Here is a 21,623-nt window from a genome sequence, read left to right as displayed (position 1 = left end):
AATTCCAGCCAAAAACGTCAAATGGCATTGCTTCCCTTCCGAGCTCTGCCATGCGCCCAAATAGTGGTTTACCCCCACATGTGGGGTATCAGCGTACTCAGGACAAATTGCACAATAACTTTTAGGGTCCTGTTACCCTTGGAAAAATAAGAATTGAGGGTGAAAAGATCATTTTTGTGGAAAAAATATGATTTTTTAATTGTATGGCTGTATGTTATAAACTTCTGTGAAGCCCATGGGGGTTCAAAGTTCTCACCACATATCTAGATAAGTTCCTTGGGGGGTCTAGTTTCCAAAATGGGGTCACTTGTAGGGGGTTTCCACTGTTTAGATACATCAGGGACTCTCCAAACGTGACATGGCGTCCGATCTGAATTCCAGCCAATTTTGCATTGAAAAAGTCAAACGGCGCTCCTTCCATTCTGAGCTCTGCCATGCGCCGAAACAGTCGTTCCCCCCCACAAATCAGGTATCAGCGTACTCAGGACAAATTGCACAATAACTTTTGCAGTCTAATTTCTCCTGTTACCCTTGGTAAAATAAAAAAAATTGAACCTGAAGTATTTTTTTTGTGAAAAAAAGTTAGATGTTCATTTCTTTTTAAATATTCAAAAAAATTCCTGTGACGCACCTAATGGGTTAATAAACTTCTTGAATGTGGTTTTGAGCACCTTAAGGGGTTCAGTTTTTAGAATGGTGTCACTTTTGGGTATTTTCTATCATATAGACCCCTCAAAGTGGCTTCAAATGTGATGTGGTCCTAAAAATAAAATGGTGTTGTAAAAATGAGAAATCGCTGGTCAACTTTTAACCCTTATAACTTCCTAACAAAAAAAAATTTTGGTTCCAAAATTGTGCTGATGTAAAGTAAACATGTGGGAAATGTTACTTATCAAGTTTTTTGTGTGCCGTATCTCTGTGATTTAAGGGCATAAAAATTCAAAGTTGGAAAATTGCAAAATTTTCAAAATTTTTGCCAAATTTCCATTTTTTTCACAAATAAACGCAAGTTATTTGAATGAAATTTTACCACTAACATGAAGTACAATATGTCACGAGAAAACAATGTCAGAATCACTGGGATCAATGGAAGTGTTCCAGAGTTATGACCTCATAAAGGTACAGTGGTCAGAATTGTAAAAATTGGCCCGGTCATGAACGTGCAAACCACCCTTGGGGGTGAAGGGGTTAATATGGTACAATGCCTTGTAGTTATATATTAACCATGAGACAAAAGTGCACCTAATATAAATAGCACAAGAAATGGGGTCACACAACAACAGTAAAATCGCGCCACTAAGACAGAGACCTGACTGTAAACCAGGAAAATCATAATAAACATTGGGAACAGCTAGATGTGTGCATAATAGTTCCAAATGCAGACATATATAAGATATATAACGGGGCACACAGCCCCTACTTAGCTCCAGCCATTCAATCTGAGATCACCTTGTCGTTGGTGAATGGGCTCACATCTTTTGGCCAAATTTTGTGCTAAGTATCTCATATGTTTTTCAAGATTACAAAAGCCATTATGCTATTCATATTTCACTTATTTCATATTTGATATGCCTTACAAAAGCCACTATGAAATGTATTACTAAAGCCATTTTGCCATTCGTATTTAACATATTTGGTGTGCTACCATTTTCTAATTTAATATGTAAGTTGCCTTTTGGTATGCACCTATTCAGACTAGTTCTAGATGTGCCGTCAGTTTGTTCTATTACTTAATAGGAATATATGTTTGCACCTAATGGTTTTTCCCAGTCCTTGGGGACATTATTTTGAATTTTTCTGATATTCACATTTTCCCCTTATGAAGGCTTGGAGCAATAGCAGTTCGATAACTTCCTCTCTGGTGCTGTTGGAAGACCTTTGATGTTATCTCTCTGGAGTCTGCTCAAGTTAAGTTGCTTCCCCTTGTTTGTCTCCCTTCGTATCTCTAGGTTTCAGTGGGGACTGACCAGTGCTCATCCCCCTTTCCTATTCAGGGCCTAGCTCTAGGGATATACAGGGCTTAGGTTCCTTCTCTGCGATTGGTGTGGAACCAATATAGGGACGGTAGGGGAGGCAGGGTGCTTTTAGATCTACCTAGAGGTCTCCACTCCCCCTTTCCCAGTGTCTGGGCTTCCTTCCCCTCGTGTTGTACTTAGTCTTTCCACACTGAGTGTGACAGCTGCTGACTGCTGTACATGTGTTTTCTCAAGACTCATAAGAAGAAACTAAAATAAAGATCATATAAAATTACTTAAGAATTTTTTTCTGCTTATTTTGAATGGGTAGAGGTTTTCTACATCTCCTGACTGTATTCATATGACATATTTTGACCATGGGTATCTACACACCATGATCCAGCATTAATCTAACAATATTTATTAATGCTTTAAAGTTATTATCCAGGATTATGATATTGATGATACTTTAAAACAAATCAATATCAGATCGGTTGAGGTCTGACAGCCCTATTAGATATTATTAAGTCCCCTGGAGCAGGAAGCATGCAGTGTATAGAGCTGGAAGAGCACTGCCCTGTACCGGGTGGGCCATGTAAATGGATACATCTAAATAAAATGGGAATGGTTGGTAATATCAACTTCCTGTTTGTGGCACATTAGTAAATGGGAGGGGAAAAACTTTTCAAGATGGATGGTGACCATGGCGGCCATTTTGAAGTCGGCCATTTTGGATCCAACTTTATTTTTTCCAATGGGAAGAGGGTCATTTGACACATCAAACTTATTGAGAGTTTCACAAGAAAAACAATGGTGCGCTGAATTTGAACAATGGACAAAACAAAAATTGGAACAGGACCCTCAGTTTACACAGAACATTATGTTCAGTGATGAGGCAAACTTTTTTGGGTGGGCCATTGATATGGGGAGAAAACTACACTCAGCGACGAGCAGCTGACTGGACAGGCACACCACCAATGTTTCCAATAGTTGGATTCCACCTAACCTGTGGATCGGTGATAACTTGTTTTCATCAAAGAAATATTAATGCAATCTACCGTAATTGTACATCCTAGTTATGGGGGCGCACAGTAGATGTGCTGGAGATGCCAATGTTTGACAGTCGACGCTCCAAAGGGGATAGCGACAGATATTTGCATATAACTGTAGGATGGGCCTCTAGAGTCCATTCCCCCTGTGAACCCCAGTCTGACCCCACTGATAGTAAGGGGAAGAGGAAAGGAATAAGAGCCAGCAAAAGATACAGTGAAGGAGCGCCCAGAAAGCAGTGTCCTTGAAGCCAATAGATCATAGCATAATGAAGAGGAGTTGTGGCGAATGCGGAAGAGAGATCCTGGAGAAACAGCAGGGAGCAGAGGTCATTAGATTTAGCTGTTAATAGGTCATTAGAGACTTTAATAAGGGCAGTTTCAGTAGTGAAAAGAACAGAAACCAAATTGAATAAATTAATTGCATGCACTGTGGCAATAATACCATTGACCACTAGGAGGCAACAATAGCTTTCATATAGGTGAATCATACTATAAATAATAGTAATTTTATTTCTATAGCGCCAATATATTCTGCAACACTTTACAATTGGGCAGGGACATGTACAAACAATAATTACGACTTAACAGAGTAACACATAGTTCAACAGTTACAGGAGGAGTGAGGTCCCTGCTGCTAGCAGGCTATAATCTATAAGGAAATGGGGGGACACGATAGGTAGAGCGTGCTGTCATGTGCGGTCCAGCCATCGTTATAATAAATAGGGGTTATGATATAAAGCTGCATGATCCAGTCGTCAGCCGGTGTCTAAGTACAGTTACCGCATGCTATTGGATGCATGGAGGATGTAGAGTGAGATGAATAAGAGGGACCAAATTCAAAACAATTGAAGGGGAAACAGGGAAGAGCTAGATTAGTGAAGTGAGGTGATAAGCCTGTCTAGAAATGTGTTTTTAAAACACGCTTAAAAATGTAGGGATTATGTACATTCGAGAAAACTGGAGCAGCACAAGACAAGTCTTGGAGATGGAAGTGTTTGGTTCGGATTATGAGGATGTTAGTCTTAGATCAGTTGAAGAATGGAGAAGGTGATAGAGATGAGGGAGGAGATGTAGAATGTTGCAGAACTGTGGAGAGCTTTAAAGGTGATAGCTATGAGCTGGGCTGCCACTAGGAATTTCGGGGTGCCATACTGGCAAAATTTTCGGGGCCCCCTTGAGACTCCGTCCAGGCTCCATTCCAGCCCCGCCTCCACCCCTCAAACTGTCCAGTCCCACCGCTCTCTCTTGGAAAAACTCCACTTCTCACCAATCACACATTAACAGTTCCCATCTCCTGATCACATACATAGCCAGCAGCTCTTGTTTTGGCCAAAAGATTTTTTAAATCTGCCACCATGACAAGGTAGACTCTTTTGGCCAGGCCCTATTCTACTCTAACCTATTAAATATTTGTTAAAATATCCCATACAATTTAGGTATATTTTTTATTTATTTTTCAATTTTTAAAATGACCAATAATATCACATCCAAAGGGACAAATACCACCGCACCATGACCAGACACCATATTACCACCACATAGTGACCAATAATACCACATACAAAGAACAAATACTGTACAGCCACACCATGACCAGACCACATATTACCAACACAGTGAAAGAATAATACCACATACAAGGGACAAATACCACAACACCATGCCCAGACTACATATTACCACCACATGGTGACTGAATACTACAATACTGATCATTAATAAAAAAAAAATACTATCACCATAAGTACCATTATACACAGGAGATCTGTACTTAGTATGCAGTGTCTGTGTACAGGTAATACAGTAATCACCAGTGAAATTATACACAGGAGCTCTGTATATAGTGTCAATATACAGGTAATACAGTAATCACCAGTGACATTATACACAAGAGCTCTTTATTTAGTGTCTGTACAAGTAATACAGTCATCACCGGTGACATTATGCACAGGACCTCTGTATATAGTGCCAGTGTACAGATAATACAGTGATCACCGGTGACATTATACACAGGAGCTCTGTGTATAGTGTCAGTGTACAGGTAATACAGTGATCACTGGTGACATTGTACACAGGCACTCTGTATATAGTGTATAGTGTCAGTGTACAGGTAACACACTGACTCACCAGTGACGTCTCTAGGTGAAGTCCTTCAGCTTCACTTTTCATCTTTCATCCAGCACAGACCACCATCATGTCTTCCAGCCAGGGCTCATCTCTGCAGGAAATAACATCTAGAGTTATCTAGAGCTCAACTTGCAGCACACATTACTTATTTTTTTCACAACTTCTACACTACACCAGATGAAGAAAAAAAGGCAACATACAGGACCTCCCCCCATTTAAAACAGTATCCTCAAAAAATAAAATAAATTCATCACTGCAGTAAAAAGATCCCTTAATTAGCCGCTATGGTAATAATATCTCCCATCCTGGCCCTCGTGTGTTTAATTCCTGGCTCCAACCATATGTTCTCTCATCCTGCCCTCATGAGTAACCATTCTGCCCTCATATGATCTCCTGATCCTGCCCCATCTGTCTACATCGTATCCATCCTGCACCATGTGTCTCCCATCCTGCCCCCTGTGTCTTGCATCCAGTCCCCTCCTTTGTCTCACATTCTGCCCCCTCCTTTGTCTCACATTCTGCCCCCTCCTGTGTCTCACATTCTGCCCCCTCCTGTGTCTCACTGTCACATTCTGCCCCGTGTCAATTCTGCCCCTCCTGTGTCTCACTGTCATATTCTGCGCCCATGTCTCACACTGTGCCCCTGTGTCTCACATTCCGCCTCGAGTCTCACATTCTGCCAGTCTGTCCCTGTGTCTCACATTCTGCCCCGTGTCCCACATTCTGCCCCATGTCCACTCTGCCCCCATGTCTCACATTCTGCCATTCTGCCCCGTGTCTCACATTCTGCTCCAGTGTCTCACATTCTGCCCCCATGTCTCACATTCTGCCCCGTGTCTCACATTCTGCCCCGTGTCTCACATTCTGCCCCCGTGTCTCACATTCTGCCCCCGTGTCTCACATTCTGCCCCGTGTCTCACATTCTGCCCCGTGTCTCATATTCTGCCCCCGTGTCTCAGATTCTGCCATTCTGCCACCGTGTCTTGCATTCTGCCCCGTGTCTCACATTCTGCCATTCTGCCCCCGTGTCTCACATTCTGCCCCGTGTCTCACATTCTGCCCCGTGTCTCATATTCTGCCCCCGTGTCTCACATTCTGCCATTCTGCCCCCGTGTCTTGCATTCTGCCCCGTTTCTCACATTCTGCCATTCCGCCCCATGTCTCACATTCTGCCCCGTGTCTCACATTCTGCCCCGTGTCTCACATTCTGCCCCGTGTCTCATATTCTGCCCTCGTGTCTCACATTCTGCTCCAGTGTCTCACATTCTGTCCCATGTTTCACATTCTGCCCCCGTGTCTCACATTCTGCCCCCGTGTCTCACATTCTGCCCCGTGTCTCACATTTTGCCCCGTGTCTAACATTCTGCCCCCGTGTCTCACATTCTGCCCCTGTATCTCACATTCTGCCCCTGTATCTCACATTCTGCCCCCTGTGTCTCACATTCTGCCCCCGTGTCTCACATTCTGCCCTGTGTCTCACATTCTGCCCCGTGTTTCATATTCTGCCCCCGTGTCTCACATTCTGCCATTCTGCCCCCGTGTCTTGCATTCTGCCCCGTGTCTCACATTCTGCCATCCTGCCCCCGTGTCTCACATTCTGCCCTGTGTCTCACATTCTGCCCCGTGTCTCATATTCTGCCCCGTGTCTCACATTCTGCCATTCTGCCCCCGTGTCTCACATTCTGCCCCGTGTCTCACATTCTGCCATTCTGCCCCGTGTCTTGCATTCTGCCCAGCGTCTCACATTCTGCCCCGTGTCTCATATTCAGCCCCCGTGTCTCACATTCTGCCATTCTGCCCCCGTGCCTTGCATTCTGCCCCGTGTCTTGCATTCTGCCCCGTGTCCCACATTCTGCCCCCTGACCATTCTGCTCCCCGTGTCTCACATTCTGCCCCCCGTGTCTCACATTCTGCCCCCCGTGTCTCACATTCTGCCCCTGTGTCTCACATGCTGCCCCATGTCCATTCTGCCCCCGTGTCTCACATTCTGCCCCTATGTCCATTCTGCCCCCTTGTCTCACATTCTGCCCCCGGCTTGCCGGCGAAACTTTCAATAAAAATAAAAAAAAACATGTTCTCCTTGCCTTGCCGCGCTCCTGCGGCGAAGCTCCCTCCACGCGCCAGCGAATGACAATGATGTCAGACGCCAAAGACGTGCGTGCTGCGGCTGACGTCAGCTGCCAGACTCCGATTGGCTGGGACTGTTAACTATTGACGTGTGGGCCCGGGCCCACACATCAATAGAGTTGAACTGCCGCTAGGGCCCGGTTTAGCCTGCCGGTAGGGCCCGGTGTGCAGATGAGTCAGGGCCCGATACAGGCCCCTTCTGCCCACTGGGCCCCATACGCCAGTCAAGGCAGTAATGCCCTGATGGTGGCCTTGGCGATGAGTTTACAGTACATTGTACACTATATACTGTACAGCGGATGGTGAACCAGTGCATTGAGTGGCATAAGGTGGAGGCATTGGTGTAGCGGCTGGACAGAAATACGATTCTGGTTTCCATATTCTGAATGGATTAAAGAGGAGAAAGTTTGGTAAGGGGAAGACTGATTGGTAGAGAGTTGCAGTAGTCCAGACGAGAATAAATAGGAGCAACAGTTAGAGTATTTGTAGTTTTAAACGTGATAAAGGGTTGGATTGGTAGAGAGATGTTTTTTAAATGCAGGTGACATGAGCGAGTGAGTGATAAGATATTTTGATTAAAGGAAAGATCTGAGTGAAATATGACCCCAAGAGAGTGTGCGTGACTATTGGGAAGTATAGTTGAACCACCCAAGGTAATTGTAATATCTGGTATAGGTAGGTTAGTAGAGGGAGGAAACACGAGAATTTCAGTTTTGGGGAGATACAATTTCAGATGGAGGGAGGATATGATGTTAGAAACAGCGAACAAACAATCCCTAATATTTTATATTAAGGTGGGGGTGATGTTGTGAGAAGAGGAGTCATCAGCATAGAGATGGTACTGGAAACCAAATCTGCTAATGATTTGTCCAATACGGGCACTATTTAGGGTGAATAGGAGGGGGCTATGACCGAACTTTGTGGAACCCCAAGAGTAAGGGGAAGAGGAGATGAAGCTGAGTAGGCAAATGGTACAGTGAAGGACCAGTCAGAAAGATAGGAGGAGAACCAGGAGACAGGCGTCAAGGGCTGGGAACTTCCTGTGAATCCCTTGGCAACTCAGTCTTTGCGTGAAGAGAAGGTGAGGGAGCTACCCAGCTGTTATAGTTGTCGTCGGTGGGTTTGATGCTCATGACCCTGATGATCACCTTGTCTTCCTCTGTAGGTGGTGAGTTGTCCTTGGTTGAAGGATCAAGTGCTGTTGTCTCGAGGTTGTAGTGTCAAGGATAAAGCAGACTTGAATTGTCAGATGGTTGGTGTTGACACTTAATGTCATTTGACTTCTCCTTCATCCAATAGTGACATGGGTCTGGCAGGAGGGATAAGTCATGGTGATCTGATGTGATAAGGGTTTTGTAAGAGGAGATGTCGCTTGGATCCTTTGTCTGGTCACTACAGATGTTGCCGTTGATAACCCAGCCTAGCTCGAGGCGCTGGGAGAACAGTTCATTGAGTAGTCCGTGCATATTGTGCAGTCATATAATGTCTCTGCTGAGGAGAATTAGGATGTCTGCCTCATTGTTTAGGAGTGGCATCTCTTTGGCTATCATTCTGAGATGAGGATGCTGAAGAGCGACTTCTTGCGTTGGGATTTCTTCCCTGTTGAATGGTATGTGGTTACACTCAACAAGCTTGGGTAGTTGTTATGATTGGGTCACCGAGGAGGAAAGTAAGACCAAGCTAAGCCACAGAAAACCAGAGAGGTTGGTAACTAAGTGGATTGCACACCCCTGATCCTATCCACACAAATAGCAGTAGCCGTGGAGCGATGATTCTAGATGCCTCGACACAGCCGGAGAACTAAATAAGCCTAAAGCAAGAAAGGGGAAATCTAAACTGCCCCAGAGCAGACCCAAAAGGAATAGATAGCCCCCAAACATATATTGTCGGTGAGACAAGATGAAAACACAAACGCAGGTAGGAAAATAGACTGAGCAAACGATGGGGCTCACACTAACTAGACAGGACAGGAAAGGAAAGACTCTGTCTGCAATCACACAAAAAACCCTGCAAAAAATGCCCAACACGTCTGATAGAAAAAATACTGAAGTCACTAGACTTCGCCCACTATATCAGCACTCTGGTATATTCTGAAAGCAGAGCAAAAACGAGGCCAATCTAATAAGGGACAAAAACAAACTGTCACAAACAGTAACATAAGGATAGAAATTCAGCACAGCCCCAGCTGGGGCTGGCTGACCACACAAAACTGAAATAGACAAAACCAAATCAAATGTGAACAATAGCAAAAGAACACTTAGCTTGAGCATGCAGGGACTGAGCTGGAAACTAAGACCTCAGGAGGCAGGAAAAAATTACCAGCAAGGATAGAGGGAGTCGGCTGTCTTAAATCCAGTCAGAAACTCCAGATCTCCAGTCATCCTCCTCATTATCAGGTGGCAGGCCTCTGTTAATTAGATCGGCTCCATTACCTCCAGTAACCACCAGAGGGAGCCCAGGAAGAGAACTCGTGACCCCTCTGTCAATATAACCAACTCCACTACCTTCACTAGTAACCAGAGGTAGGCCAGAAAGCGAATTCACAACAGGTAGTGGTATGTCCATGGCGTTCTTCCCAAGAGAAGTTATGAGGCCACTTCATTTTTATAATGCCGCTGCAGGTGCCCAAGGTGTAGGGATAGTCATCTCCTTTTAAGTCAATCAAGTCAAAGAGTTCTGACCTGGCCAGTGATTTGTTGCTCTGGTCGTCCAGACTAACGTACACCTTGACTGCCTTCTCTGGATGACCCTTGGGATACACCCTTGCCAGGCAAATCTTCACGCAGGACTTGTCTTGAAGACTTTCTCCGCAGACTTCGGTGCATGAGGAAGATACCGCAACATGGCTTGTCGCTTAGTCTGTACTCTCCCCGCCATTGCTTGTGGTGGGAGAAGGTGTAGACGCAGAGTCAGGCTGTGATGGATGGAGCACTTGTATGTGGTCTGTCGCACTCTAGACATTTGGTGGCGATGACACAGTCCTTAGTAGAGTTGAGCGAAACGGGTCGAAAAATTTCAAAAGTCGCCGACTTTTGGCAAAGTCGGGTTTCATGAAACGAAACCCGACCCTAGGATGAGGTCGGCCACGAGGTTGGCGACTTACGCGCCAAAGTCGCGTTTCAAAAGTTTGTTTTGCGCTCTTTTTCAGCCAATCAGGATCCACGGACACTGTGGGCAACGTGATGACATAGGCAGGGGTCACCACCATCTTTCAGAAGGGCATGCAAGTGATTGGCTTGCTTTGGTGGGCGTCACAGGGGGTATAAAAGGGCGTGCACGCCGACCGCCATCTTACTTCTGCCGATCTCAGTGTAGGGAGAGGTTGCTGCTGATTCTGTAGGGAGAGCGTTAGGCAGGGAAGAAGACAAAAAAACTGCTTCTGCTGCTAGCGATTTGGCCTGCACAACACACCAGTCACTGTGTGTGCAGTGCAAGGGGAGGCTATATAGTGGTGTATCAGTGGTGTTGGTTGTTGGGCTGCCTTCTAAGGCTTCCTGACATTCCTGCATTGCTGTTTACCCACTTCTCCGCAAACTGCTTTTTTAAAAGCAATCCCAATTTTTTTTTTTTGTCCTGCTGAGAAGAAAAAAAAACTGCTTCTGCTGCTAGCGATTTGGCCTGTACAACACACCAGTCACTGTGTGTGCAGTGCAAGGGGAGGCTATATAGTGGTGTATCAGTGGTGTTGGTTGTTGGGCTGCCTTCTAAGGCTTCCTGACATTCCTGCATTGCTGTTTACCCACTGCTCCGCAAACTGCTTTTTTAAAAGCAATCCCAATTTTTTTTTTTTGTCCTGCTGAGAAGAAAAAAAACCTGCTTCTGCTGCTAGCGATTTGGCCTGCACAACACACCAGTCACTGTGTGTGCAGTGCAAGGGGAGGCTATATTGTGGTGTATCAGTGGTGTTGGTTGTTGGGCTGCCTTTTAAGGCTTCCTGACAGGCTGGCATTGCTGTTTACCCACTGCTCTGCAAACTGCTTTTTTAAAAGCAATCCAATCTCCCTTATCCTCTAGTCACTTTGGTCACAGCTGTGCCATCGAGCCTGTCACATAGCGCTCAGATATTCATTGGGCCTCACACAATCCAAAAGTGTCCAGTGTCCAAAAGTGTGTGCAGAGATTCAAAATCAGCCTTATCCTCTAGTCACTTTGGTCACAGCTGTGCCATCGAGCCTGTCACATAGCGCTCAGATATCAGTGGGCCTCACACAATCCAAAAGTGTCCAGTGTCCACAAGTGTCTGCAGAAATTCAAAATCTCCCCTGTCCTATAGACACCTTGTACCTTGTTTTACATTACTATATAGTTTGTTGGATTTTGTCTACATTTCTACCAAAAATGAGGAAGGCTGGTGGAAGAGGCCGTGGAATTGGGCGGGGGATGGCAGCTGGTAATGATGGTGTTGGTGGTGGATCTGATGGTAGTGGCAAGAGCAAAATAGGACCGAATGCAGGAGGTGTTGAGCCTGCGTCATCGTCTGGCTACATAAGGCCTCGAACGCTTAGTTTTCTAGGAGTTGGCAAACCGCTTTTAAAGCCAGAGCATCAGGAAAAAGTTTTGTCTTACATTGCTGACTCAGCCTCCAGCTCTATCGCCTCCTCTTCTTCAGTTGTAAAAAGTAAAAGCACTGAGTCGTCATTGGAGGCTCATGTTCATGAACCACACCTTTCCTTGTGTCCTTCACCCCAACCAAGATTGAAGGATGACGCAGGCCATACTACTGATTACTCCATGGAGCTGTTTTCACATACCATGCCTGGATTATCAAGTGAAATGGTGAATTACCCAGGCCAAGATAAATCTGACATGGAGTGCACTGATGCACAGCCGCTGATGGATGATTCTGCTGGTACATTCACTCAGAGCACTACATTGTCCTCGCAGTGTACAGAGCCAGATTTTGACCCTGATGAGACTCAGGTGCCCCTTCCCGCACACTATACCACCATACACGGTGACACAGAGAAAGGTGCACATGACATAGAAGAGGAGGTGATGGATGACCCAGTTGTTGACCCAGATTGGCATCCATTGGGGGAAGAGGGTGCTGCTTCCAATAGCTCAGATGAGGAGCATCCACAGCAGACATCGACATCGCAACAGCTGTTATCTGGCAGGCCCGGAGCACTCCAAAGACAGGTTCCAAACATCAAAAGAGTTGCTGGACAGCTTGTCCAGAGGGTCAAAAGATCACAGCGTGCTAGGCCGCAAAATGTCTGCCAAAGTAGGAAGAGTGCAGTGTGGCACTTTTTTGAACAAAATCCTCATGATCAGGCCAAGGTTATCTGTAAGAAGTGCGCAAAGACCTTTAGCCGAGGGAAAAATCTGAAAAATTTGAATACCAGTTGCATGCTTAGACATTTAACCAGCATGCACTTGCAAGCGTGGACACAACACCAAACCTCAAGTGCCACATGTGCAACTGATCACAACGAAGGTAGTCAGCAACGCTACATTGTTTCCCCCACTGTAAGCCCACCGGTTAGCACAGCAGCAAATGTTGAGGTGTCGTTGCAAGGCCACAGCAGTCAGGGAATCCCACTGTTATATCAACGAAAGACTGATTCTAGGCCATCAGAAAGAACACCAACTCCATCACCATCATCAACCCTCTCTCAGTCCGCCCTGTCCACCGCTACTTCCACCATATGCAGCTCTCAAGTCCAGCTCACCCTCCCAGACACTATGAGTAGGTCAAGAAAGTACTCAGTCTCTCATCCGCGTACACTGGGTTTGAACGCCCACATTGCCAAACTAATCTCGTTTGAGATGATGCCCTTTCGGTTGGTGGAAAGCACAGCTTTCCGCGAACTCATGGCCTATGCAGTACCACGCTATGACCTACCCAGTCGCCACTTCTTCTCTCGCAAAGCCATCCCAGCCCTCCACCATCATGTGAAAGACCGCATTGTCCATGCACTCAAGCAGTCAGTGAGCGGAAAGGTGCACCTCACAACTGATGCATGGTCCAGTCGGCATGGCCAGGGCCGTTACGTGTCCATCACTGCACACTGGGTTAATGTGGTGGATGCAGGGTCCACAGGGGACAGCGGTGGTGGGACAGTGCTGCCTAGCCCAAGGTATAGGAAACAGTTGGCTGTAGGCGTTCGACCCTCCTCCTCCTCCAGAAGCGAAAGCTCGTCCACAGAGCGCAGTCGTACGAGCACTCCATCTGCAGCTGCCACTGTTGCACACGATGTGTCCCCCTATCGAGCAGCTAGTGGAAAGCGTCAGCAGGCTGTGTTGCAGATGATGTGTTTGGGCAACAGACACACCGCCGAGGTGCTGGCCGAGTACTTGAAGCGACAAACTGAGTCATGGCTGGGCAGTGTACATCTTGAGGCAGGCAAGGTAGTTAGTGATAACGGCCGTAATTTTGTGGCAGCCATAGCCCTTTCAAAACTCAGCCATATACCTTGCTTGGCTCACACCTTGAACCTGGTGGTGCAGTGCTTCCTCAAAAATTATCTGGAGTTAACAGCCCTGCTCCAGAAGGTGCGAAGACTGTGCGCGCACATCCGCCGGTCGCCTGTACACTCCGTTCGTATGCAGAAGCTGCAGCGATTGTTCCACCTTCCCAACCACCGCCTCATTATCGACATTGCAACAAGGTTGAACTCCACCCTGCACATGGTGGAGCGGCTGTGCGAGCAGAGGCAGGCCATAATGCATTTGTGGGAGGATACACGGCCAGGCACTTTGAGAGCAGACATGGAGTTGACAGGTGTGCAGTGGTCGAAGCTGAAAGACCTCTGTAAAGTCCTTCAGTGTTTTGAGGAATGCACACGGCTGGTAAGCGCAGACGACGCCATCCTAAGCATGAGCATCCCACTTATGCGTCTGCTCATGCAACCTTTGACGCACCTTAAGGAGCAGGCGTCTGCAGCCAATGTTGATGAGGAGGAAGAGGAGGAGGGAATCCTTGATGACATTCAGCCATTGTCTGCTCAGGGACCTCTCCTGGACGAGGTGGAGGAGGAGGAGGATGATGGGGATGATTACTTAGGGGAGGAGGATGCATCTCGTGGGGCAAGTGAAAATGTTGGCGTGGCAAGGTCTGGTACAGGGTTTGTGCGTGACTGGAGGGATGTGGATTTGCCAGAAAGTGCTCCTCCAACCAGCACTCGCAGTGCATCATTGACACCGGGAACATTGGCCCACATGTCAGATTATGCCTTGCAGATCCTAAAAAGGGACCCACGCATTGCCAAAATGATGAACGATGACGACTACTGGTTGGCCAGCATCCTGGATCCACGCTATAAAGGCAAATTACAAAACATCATGCCACAGGAGAACCTTGACCTAATATTGGCTAATAAACAAGCAACTCTGGTAAATCGGTTGCTTGAGGCATTCCCAGCACACAGCAGCGGTGATGGTTCTCACACGAGCCGTACGGGCCGGGGGCAGCTTGGCAGAGGTGTTCGTGGTGCACACAGCAGAAGTGGCGTTGGAGACAGGGGTTTCATGACAATGTTGTGGACTGATTTTTCAAGTACCGCTCACACAACTGGCAATACTGCATCGATGGAAAGTGACCGGAGACAGCAGTTGTCAACTATGGTTACAAACTACTTTTCCTCCCATATTGATGTTCTCCCACACAGGTCATTCCCCTTTGACTATTGGGCCGCTAAACTGGACACCTGGCCTGAATTGGCACAATATGCCTTACAGGAGCTCGCTTGCCCAGCTGCAAGTGTGCTATCGGAAAGAGTCTTCAGTGCAGCTGGATCAATCCTGACAGAAAAAAGGACCCGTCTGTCAACCCAAAATGTGGATGATCTAACCTTCATTAAAATGAACCACGCATGGGTTTCCAGGGATTTTGTCCCACCTTCCTCTGATGACACATAGGGTGACAGAAAAATGGCTTGCTTTGGTCCACCTCTTCCTGGGACTTGACCTATTTCACCTTTTGCATCAGCTGAATGTCCAACATCAACATATGCCACTTTCTAAAACTCCCTAACTGTGCTGCCTCCCCCCCCCATGGCCGGGGTCACCACCTAGCGCACGACACCGTGCAAGTGCCGTTGCCCTGGACAGGTGGGTAGGCCGACTCTTGGGCGCGGGCACTGGTACAGGGTCCTTCATAGTGCAATCAAGTGTCTCTGACGGTGGTGGTGCACACCCGCCGTCAGACACACAACCGTACTATGAGGGGCCCAGTGCCAGTACCGACGCCCACGAGTGGGCCCCCCTTGCTTGGGCAGGGCCCCAGCATTTGCAATCTTTACCTCTCCCTGCTCCTCCGCTGTGTAGTCTGGGCCGTCAAATCCATACTGTGCCTGACACCGTCTGAGCCTGCCTCCTGATGTATAGACATATATTTTGAATGTGTACGCTATCCATACATGTTATCCGGGGAAACGGTACCCTTTCTAACCTTTGTGCAATCACGTGCAATCCATACTGGGCCTAACACCGTCTGAGCCTGCCTCCTGAGACATATATTTTGAATGTGTACGCTATCCATACATGTTATCCGGGGAAACGGTACCCTTTCTAACCTTTGTGCAATCACGTACAATCCATACTGGGCCTAACACCGTCTGAGCCTGCCTCCTGAGACATATATTTTGAATGTGTACGCTATCCATACATGTTATCCGGGGATACGGTACCCTTTCTAACCTTTGTGCAATCACGTGCAATCCATACTGGGCCTAACACCGTCTGAGCCTGCCTCCTGAGACATATATTTTGAATGTGTACGCTATCCATACATGTTATCCGGGGATACGGTACCCTTTCTAACCTTTGTGCAATCACGTGCAATCCATACTGGGCCTAACACCGTCTGAGCCTGCCTCCTGAGACATATATTTTGAATGTGTACGCTATCCATACATGTTATCCGGGGATACGGTACCCTTTCTAACCTTTGTGCAATCACGTGCAATCCATACTGGGCCTAACACCGTCTGAGCCTGCCTCCTGAGACATATATTTTGAATGTGTATGCTATCCATACATGTTATCCGGGGAAACGGTACCCTTTCTAACCTTTGTGCAATCACGTGCAATCCATACTGGGCCTAACACCGTCTGAGCCTGCCTCCTGAGACATATATTTTGATTGTGTACGCTATCCATACATGTTATCCGGGGATACGGTACCCTTTCTAACCTTTGTGCAATCACGTGCAATCCATACTGGGCCTAACACCGTCTGAGCCTGCCTCCTGAGACATATATTTTGAATGTGTACGCTATCCATACATGTTATCCGGGGATACGGTACCCTTTCTAACCTTTGTGCAATCACGTGCAATCCATACTGGGCCTAACACCATCTGAGCCTGCCTCCTGAGACATATATTTTGAATGTGTACGCTATCCATACATGTTATCTGGGGATACGGTACCCTTTCTAACCTTTGTGCAATCACGTGCAATCCATACTGGGCCTAACACCGTCTGAGCCTGCCTCCTGAGACATATATTTTGAATGTGTACGCTATCCATACATGTTATCCGGGGATACGGTACCCTTTCTAACCTTTGTGCAATCACGTGCAATCCATACTGGGCCTAACACCGTCTGAGCCTGCCTCCTGAGACATATATTTTGAATGTGTACGCTATCCATACATGTTATCCGGGGATACGGTACCCTTTCTAACCTTTGTGCAATCACGTGCAATCCATACTGGGCCTAACACCGTCTGAGCCTGCCTCCTGAGACATATATTTTGAATGTGTACGCTATCCATACATGTTATCCGGGGAAACGGTACCCTTTCTAACCTTTGTGCAATCACGTGCAATCCATACTGGGCCTAACACCGTCTGAGCCTGCCTCCTGAGACATATATTTTGAATGTGTACGCTATCCATACATGTTATCCGGGGATACGGTACCCTTTCTAACCTTTGTGCAATCACGTGCAATCCATACTGGGCCTAACACCGTCTGAGCCTGCCTACTGAGACATATATTTTGAATGTGTACGCTATCCATACATGTTATCCGGGGATACGGTACCCTTTCTAACCTTTGTGCAATCACGTGCAATCCATACTGGGCCTAACACCGTCTGAGCCTGCCTCCTGAGACATATATTTTGAATGTGTACGCTATCCATACATGTTATCCGGGGAAACGGTACCCTTTCTAACCTTTGTGCAATCACGTGCAATCCATACTGGGCTTAACACCGTCTGAGCCTGCCTCCTGATGTATAGACATATATTTTGAATGTGTACGCTATCCATACATGTTATCTGGGGATACGGTACCCTTTCTCACCTTTGTGCAATCACGTGTAATCCATACTGGGCGTGAGAACGGCTGGCGAGCTGTTAAGCAAGCTACAGCACCTGTGGTTTGCACACGTAAGTTTTTCATTTTTTCAGGAATGACGGTTAGGCCTAATTCCGGAACTGCGGTTGACCTGCACTTACTGGGAAATCATTGTTCGCGGGTAATAATTGTAATCAGTGATCCCCATCACTAACGTTGTTCAGCGGGTTATCTGCACCTGTAAGCGACAAACGCTGGCCTTTTCAGTGTAGCGCACATGCAGCCACGGACATGTAAGGGCATGACACACCAGTTATTGGCCAATCTCATGTGCCAGAGCCTCACGTGTCCCTCTAGTAAGCCGGACTCGGACCGCGGGGCATGACGGAGTCTCGTTCGTTAACGGAATTAAGCTTGCAATGTGTGCATCTGTTCTGTAGCTGGCATGGTTGAGGTTTCCCAGGTGGAGTCGAATTTAACCGTAGGCTCCACTCCTGGTGGTGCCCTTCTGGACATTCCTTTAAGGTTCAGCTTTGCAACCATATTGCCCACGTAAAACAAACACTTTGCCTTCATGAACGCTGTTTGGAGGGTCATGACTCGTGGGAATAACGCCGCCCAATCAGTTAACCTGCTAGAGAGATCCTTTGTTGCTCCCAAGCATGACATCACACTCCCTAGGAAGAAGGTAATGCCACTGTGGCGACCGTACTCCTGGGGGCGACACAAGTGCACTGATGCCCAGCCACTGCTCGATGAATCTGCTGGTACATTGACCCAGACCACTACATTCCCCTCGCACGCTACACGACCTGAATCTGACCCTGATGAAACTCAGGTTACCCTTCCCATATACAGTTCCATCTTACACGGTGACAAAGAGGAAGCTGCAGATGAAAGTGCAGGTTCGGCCCACCTGCCATCAGACACACCACCGTACTATCAGGGGCCCTGTGCCAGTGCCGTCGCCAACGAGTGGGCCCCCCCTGCTTGCCCAGGATCACAGCACTTGCAAAGTTGAAATACTGTGCAGTGAGATGGAAGATGGGGACGACGAGGAATCCAGACAAGTACAGGGATTCCCTAGCGAGGAGACTTATTTGATTGTTTTCAATGTTGGGACAGCAATTTTTGGGGAGCACTATACTCTGGAGAATGATAGATGGGGCCCACCATACACTGGAACATTCCAAAGGTGGACATCAGACACTGGAGCAGCATTTACAGGGCCCATTATACACTAGAGCATTAGAAATGGGGCCCATTATGTTTGGAGCATTATTTGGGCCCATAAGACAGTGGAGCTTCATCCATGGGGACCAACATATACTGTAGCATTATGTGGAGCTCATCATATACTGTTTCAAACATTATATGGGACCAATGATTCTGTATGGAGAAATAGATGGGCCTCGTCATGAGATGTAAAAGTGTGAGGTATTTTTCATTGTACTATACCGCTATTTCTCTGCCGTATCGGAGCATGATGAGATGTGGTATGTGTTAAAGGGGCGCTCTTTCGCCCAGGGCACATGAAAACCTGCAGCCAGCCCTCCCCCCCCACAACTTTAGCCAAATAACCCCCATTTTTCAGTGCGTAACTTGTATTATGAAGTTAATTAAGGTTGACAAGCTTAAGTAAGAAGAATTGATGCTTTTGGCATTCAAATGGGCACTGTAGGTGTGTTTCCTGTCCTCCTCTCACTGCCGACTTTTATTCCCCATTGACTTACATTGGGTTTCGTGTTTCGGGACGACCCAGACTTTTCCCTATAATCGGACGATCTTGCTCGACCCGACTTTTGGAAAAGTCGGGTTTCACGAAACGAAACGCGACCCTAAAGAACCAAAAGTCGCTCAACTCTAGTCCTTGGCAAGATGTTCGGTAGAGGCGCAGCACCTGAAGCATACTCAAAACTTCTTCAAGAGCCCCTTTCGTTCTTGAAGGGATTTCTTCCTAAAGCCGATGAATTTCTTCAGGGAATGTGTGAATTAGACACTGGCGGTTTGGATTTTCCACCTTCTCACCTTCATTGCCTTTGTCTGGCACTGATGTCGGTATAGGCAGAACTTATGTCTTTTTTGCATACACCGGACGGCTGCGGTTACTATCGTGAGAGCACGAACTCTCGTACTTAGGTTATGACACAGAGCCGCTGTGTTCTTCATAGCAGAAGCTGGGGTCGGTTTTGCAATCTGCAATCACCTTGATGAAGTCATAGAAATAGGAAAATGGAGGAAAAGAGACTTCGTATTGTCTTTTGTAGTTTGACCCTCATATGGTCCACCTTTCTTGTATGTTGTAGGGTAACTTGGCAACTATGGGTTTCACCCCACAAGCGGTGTCCAGGTAGCTGAGGCCAGTTAGGTGCGTGTCTGTCTTGACTACCTGGAGCTCCAAGAGCAGGTTGCTGAGCTCTAGGAATTTTGAAATCCTGTAGTCACTTGAAATATGCATTCTCTATGGCTTCAGGACTGCCAAAGCTACGTTCTAGTCTTTCCCATGCAGCCATGAGACCAGCTGCTGGACTACTGATGTGGACGGATCTGAGCCTCTTGACCTGCTCTGTGGATTGAGGTCCGAGCCATTTGATTAGAAGATCCAGCTCTTCAGCATTAGTGATGCCAAGGTCACTAATTGCGGCTTTAAAGGCACATTTCCAACCTCTATAGTTCTCTGGTTGATCATCGAACCTTGTGAGACCGGTCTTAGTAAGTTCATGGCGAACCATGTACCTTGCAAAGTCAGACATGTCAGTTTTCTCTGACTTTGGGAAGACAATTTCTGGCTGAGTAGCGCTGTTTATATGGTCTGTAGCGTCTTGACTTAGAAACAGGATAGTATGGTGCGGCATAAGCATTTAGTGCAGTAACCGGTTTACTGAGAATAGTTTCTGCCATAGATGTGGCTGGAGCTGTATGGCTTTGCTGAGGTGTAGGAACTGGCTGTGTATTGAAGCATGAAGGAGGTTCAGGTTTGAATGTTTGTGGCACATTGGACTGACCTTGAAAGCTGGGAGCTGCAGGCGGATCGACCTCTTAATGCTTTGGAGAGGCGTCAATACTGAAGGTAATGTTGGTGGTCAGGGATTCGTTGGTTTGGCTCAGCACGTAGTTTCTTGTGCGCTTAAGTGAGTCTTGCATGCCGAATTTGCACAAATTGATGCTGCCTCCTTGGCTTCCACCTAGGGCTTGCTGGAAGACCTTTAGCTTTGCCATGGCTGCTGCATGTTCACATTCCTTTTGCAGGGCTTCTATTTCCGCCCTCTCGCATGCAGATTCAGCTTCCATCTCTGCTTTCTTGTGTGCAGATTCAGTTTCCCTCTCTGCCTTCCTTTGGGCGAAAACTGCTTGCATTTTCGTAGATTCTGCTTTGGCACCCGGTCTTATGAATTGCTATCTGAGGGTTGAGTGCCTAGGAGCTTGACTTGACTGAGTGCTTTGAGCTCTTAGCGGACCTGGATCTGTGCGATGCCGCTTCTGACATTTGTGCAATTTTTGCCTTTGTATTGTCCACAATGTCACGCACGGTGCAGTCTCGTTCGGCATTGAGCTGTTGGAAGTCATGGAGTTCCTTAGAAACTCTGGCGTATTTAATTTCAGCAGAGTAGAGATGTATTTTTTTACAAGTGTCTTTATAAGACTGGTATGCAGAGTACAAATGTTAAGGCAGACACCTGGTTCAGCACTCTTTTCCATAGGGAAGTTGTGTGGTGTAGCAATTCACTTTTGGTGGATTCTAGGTTCTCTTTGACCTTCCATGTAGGATTGGTTGATCCTTTGGATCTTTCACTACGAACTGTGAGAAGTTCTGTTTCCATTTCTTGCTGCTGCAGGACTGGCAGTGAAAGGGTTTTTTTAGTCTCCAGGAGTGAAGGGTGGGTGCTGTTCTGCTCCTGGTTGTCAAGGAGACCAATACAAAGTTGAAAATAGCTGAGTTGAAGAGCACAGAATATGATACAAGTCTAAGAAAACTGCAGCTTCTCAATAGCTTATAAGATGATCCTTCCTCTGGATTACAGGCTGTGAGCTGTTCTTAGTAACAGGTTGAATCTTTCACTATGCAATTTTCTGAGGTGAAGAGCACAGACAATGTCTGCAACCATGTAA

The sequence above is a fragment of the Dendrobates tinctorius genome, unplaced genomic scaffold, assembly GCF_039654945.1.
Source record: "Dendrobates tinctorius isolate UK_male_01 unplaced genomic scaffold, ASM3965494v1 ptg000075l, whole genome shotgun sequence".
Classification (NCBI taxonomy): domain Eukaryota; kingdom Metazoa; phylum Chordata; class Amphibia; order Anura; family Dendrobatidae; genus Dendrobates; species Dendrobates tinctorius.
This window is presented reverse-complemented; position numbering follows the sequence as displayed.